Genomic DNA, 5,000 nt, shown 5'->3' with positions numbered 1-5,000 from the left:
TGTGACCCTTTTGTTCCCCGCAGGTCCCCGTAGGACGACCATCACCAGTTAAGGTGTAGTTGACTTGTCAGGGCACGGTAGTCCCCACAAGTCCCCGATTATTCGTGGATATCGTCCTACGAGTTTTTGTGACCCTTGGGTTCCCGAACTTTGCTACGATGGTTCTGCCTCCAGAGGAGACTTATGAACACTTCGTATCATTTCTTACACCGAACCATGGGATCGCGAGATTGCTCCCGGATCCCTAATCACCTTACATTTTCGTTTCGTTTCCGTACACTACGATGAGCTAATTCAATTTGTTTGTTCGTCTGGCGAACGTTTTATTGCGGAATTACCGCGGTACTTCCAGCCGGGTATGGCTGCCGTACGACCTACAGGATAGATCATCGAACCACTTTTCGTGCATATTGTCCGTCGAGGGTATCACCTCGATACCCCCAACAGACCTTTGGACACTTCCTCACTACTCCTTGGAGCAGCAATCAGGGAACCATATAGTAGGAACAGCCGAATATGGAACTCTTTTCGTACTTTGGACACCTCCTATAACTTGTATGGCGACTTCGGGGACCTTCATTTCGTTCTCAGTTGGTACCCCTATTTCGGTCTTTGGACACCTCGTCTTACCCGTATAACTCACTTTAGGTCCACTTATTTGCCTGATATCTCATCGTGAACCCGTTTTTCGTACACCGTACACACCTAGGAACACCACATATGCGTTTCCCTTTCGATCGTGAAGTTTTCAAATTTTTCGATTTTTGGTCCTAGAAATTCATGAACGGTGGGAGACCAAAATTTTTCATAAAAAAAAAATTTCACCGTTTGACCATAAAAACCTTCTTTTCGTACATACCCCATCATTTCTTCACGTTTTAGGCCATTTCTGAAATTTTCGCTTCGATAGTGTGTCCCCTATAATACAAAATGAACATTTTGCATCTCCCACAAGTGGCCATTTTTTTCCGCCACTGAAGAACACGACCTCGGGAACTCGGACCTAGGACGTGGCCATGTAAGTCATAGGCCACCCCAACTTTTGCAAAATACTGTTTCTTTTCACTTTTCATGATCTAAGGCGCGTTCCGACGGCGTTTTGAACAAATTTATGAGAAAAAAAATTTTGACCCTCGGACCAAAATTTTTTCGTTCGGGGCCCCATGGCCTATGGCCAGTATGGGAACTCGGGATGCCGATATGACAAAATTTGTCAAAAAATCTCTAAAAAGTCGCTATGGCCCATTAAATAGAGCTTGTTGAGACCTTTCTAAAACACCTTGGTTGACCCCTGTCCGATACGTAGTTTTCGAGATATTCGAGAAAATGTGATTTTTTGGGACTTAGAAAATTTTTGACCCGTACCCTAAGAAAAAGTGATTTTTTCATAGGACAATTTTTTCTTCGCAAATACTGTTTGGTTTCACTTTTCATTACTAGAAACGCGTTCCGAAGCCATTTTCATCAAAATCTCGTGAAAAAAAAATTTCACCCCCGGACCAAAAGTTGGCCGTTCGGTGCCCTATGGCCTATGGCCAGTATGGGAACCAAGGATGCCGATATGCGAAAAAGTGTCAAAAAATCACTTGAAAGTCGCTATGGCTCATTAAATAGAGCTAGTAAAGACCTTTCTAAAACACCTTGGTTGACCCCTGTCCGATAAGTAGTTTTCGAGATATTCGAGAATAAGTGATTTTTTGGGACTTAGAAAATTTTTGACCCGTACCCTAAGAAAAAGTGATTTTTTCATAGGACAATTTTTTCTTCGCAAATACTGTTTGGTTTCACTTTTCATTACTAGAAACGCGTTCCGAAGCCATTTTCATCAAAATCTCGTGAAAAAAAAATTTCACCCCCGGACCAAAAGTTGGCCGTTCGGTGCCCTATGGCCTATGGCCAGTATGGGAACCAAGGATGCCGATATGCGAAAAAGTGTCAAAAAATCACTTGAAAGTCGCTATGGCTCATTAAATAGAGCTAGTAAAGACCTTTCTAAAACACCTTGGTTGACCCCTGTCCGATAAGTAGTTTTCGAGATATTCGAGAATAAGTGATTTTTTGGGACTTAGAAAATTTTTGACCCGTACCCTAAGAAAAAGTGATTTTTTCATAGGACAATTTTTTCTTCGCAAATACTGTTTGGTTTCACTTTTCATTATTAGAAACGCGTTCCGAAGCCATTTTCATCAAAATCTCGTGAAAAAAAAATTTCACCCCCGGACCAAAAGTTGGCCGTTCGGTGCCCTATGGCCTATGGCCAGTATGGGAACCAAGGATGCCGATATGCGAAAAAGTGTCAAAAAATCACTTGAAAGTCGCTATGGCTCATTAAATAGAGCTTGTAAAGACCTTTCTAAAACACCTTGGTTGACCCCTGTCCGATACGTAGTTTTCGAGATATTCGAGAATATGTGATTTTTTGGGACTTAGAAAATTTTTGACCCGTACCCTAAGAAAAAGTGATTTTTTCATAGGACAATTTTTTCTTCGCAAATACTGTTTGGTTTCACTTTTCATTATTAGAAACGCGTTCCGAAGCCATTTTCATCAAAATCTCGTGAAAAAAAAATTTCACCCCCGGACCAAAAGTTGGCCGTTCGGTGCCCTATGGCCTATGGCCAGTATGGGAACCAAGGATGCCGATATGCGAAAAAGTGTCAAAAAATCACTTGAAAGTCGCTATGGCTCATTAAATAGAGCTAGTAAAGACCTTTCTAAAACACCTTGGTTGACCCCTGTCCGATAAGTAGTTTTCGAGATATTCGAGAATAAGTGATTTTTTGGGACTTAGAAAATTTTTGACCCGTACCCTAAGAAAAAGTGATTTTTTCATAGGACAATTTTTTCTTCGCAAATACTGTTTGGTTTCACTTTTCATTACTAGAAACGCGTTCCGAAGCCATTTTCATCAAAATCTCGTGAAAAAAAAATTTCACCCCCGGACCAAAAGTTGGCCGTTCGGTGCCCTATGGCCTATGGCCAGTATGGGAACCAAGGATGCCGATATGCGAAAAAGTGTCAAAAAATCACTTGAAAGTCGCTATGGCTCATTAAATAGAGCTAGTAAAGACCTTTCTAAAACACCTTGGTTGACCCCTGTCCGATAAGTAGTTTTCGAGATATTCGAGAATAAGTGATTTTTTGGGACTTAGAAAATTTTTGACCCGTACCCTAAGAAAAAGTGATTTTTTCATAGGACAATTTTTTCTTCGCAAATACTGTTTGGTTTCACTTTTCATTATTAGAAACGCGTTCCGAAGCCATTTTCATCAAAATCTCGTGAAAAAAAAATTTCACCCCCGGACCAAAAGTTGGCCGTTCGGTGCCCTATGGGACTATGGCCAGTATGGGAACCAAGGATGCCGATATGCGAAAAAGTGTCAAAAAATCACTTGAAAGTCGCTATGGCTCATTAAATAGAGCTTGTAAAGACCTTTCTAAAACACCTTGGTTGACTCCTGTCCGATACGTAGTTTTCGAGATATTCGAGAATATGTGATTTTTTGGGACTTAGAAAATTTTTGACCCGTACCCTAAGAAAAAGTGATTTTTTCATAGGACAATTTTTTCTTCGCAAATACTGTTTGGTTTCACTTTTCATTATTAGAAACGCGTTCCGAAGCCATTTTCATCAAAATCTCGTGGAAAAAAAAATTTCACCCCCGGACCAAAAGTTGGCCGTTCGGTGCCCTATGGCCTATGGCCAGTATGGGAACCAAGGATGCCGATATGCGAAAAAGTGTCAAAAAATCACTTGAAAGTCGCTATGGCTCATTAAATAGAGCTTGTAAAGACCTTTCTAAAACACCTTGGTTGACCCCTGTCCGATAAGTAGTTTTCGAGATATTCGAGAAAATGTGATTTTTTGGGACTTAGAAAATTTTTGACCCGTACCCTAAGAAAAAGTGATTTTTTCATAGGACAATTTTTTCTTCGCAAATACTGTTTGGTTTCACTTTTCATTATTAGAAACGCGTTCCGAAGCCATTTTCATCAAAATCTCGTGAAAAAAAAATTTCACCCCCGGACCAAAAGTTGGCCGTTCGGTGCCCTATGGCCTATGGCCAGTATGGGAACCAAGGATGCCGATATGCGAAAAAGTGTCAAAAAATCACTTGAAAGTCGCTATGGCTCATTAAATAGAGCTAGTAAAGACCTTTCTAAAACACCTTGGTTGACCCCTGTCCGATAAGTAGTTTTCGAGATATTCGAGAATATGTGATTTTTTGGGACTTAGAAAATTTTCGACCATGACATATATGAAAAGTGATTTTTTCATAGGACCAAAAAGTTTGTCCAAATAGGGTTTTGGTTCACTTTTTATGGTCAGATAAGTGATCCGATGCTATTTTCATGATCATTAGAGGGATTTCACGCTGTGACCAAAAATTTTCATACTTCATACTTGTCCCCGTGCCGTATATGGGAGGACCGGGGGAACATGTCTTCGTAAGTCGTGATGTTCAGTGACGGATTTCTGGGACTTAGAAAAAAAATGTGCTCTCAGGCACATTATATGTTTCATACACACATGATTTTCATTCTTCATACTTGTCCCCGTGCCGTATATGGGAGGACCGGGGGAACATGTCTTCGTAAGTCGTGATGTTCAGTGACGGATTTCTGGGACTTAGAAAAAAAATGTGCTCTCAGGCACATTATATGTTCCATACACACATGATTTTCATTCTTCATACTTGTCCCCGTGCCGTATATGGGAGGACCGGGGGAAGATGTGTTTGTAAGTCGTGATGTTCAGTGACGGATTTCTGGGACTTAGCAAAAAAATGTGCTCTCAGGCACATTATATGTTCCATACACACATGATTTTCATTCTTCATACTTGTCCCCGTGCCGTATATGGGAGGACCGGGGGAAGATGTGTTTGTAAGTCGTGATGTTCAGTGACGGATTTCTGGGACTTAGAAAAATAAATGTACCCTTAGGCACATTATTTGTATCAATAATTGTATCCCCAGCCTTTCATGGGGAACTTTTCC

The sequence above is a fragment of the Anopheles stephensi genome, unplaced genomic scaffold (genome assembly GCF_013141755.1).
Source record: "Anopheles stephensi strain Indian unplaced genomic scaffold, UCI_ANSTEP_V1.0 ucontig253, whole genome shotgun sequence".
In the NCBI taxonomy this organism is placed as follows: Eukaryota; Metazoa; Arthropoda; class Insecta; order Diptera; family Culicidae; genus Anopheles; species Anopheles stephensi.
The sequence above is the reverse complement of the archived record's forward strand: the minus strand, read 5'-3'. Positions refer to the sequence as shown.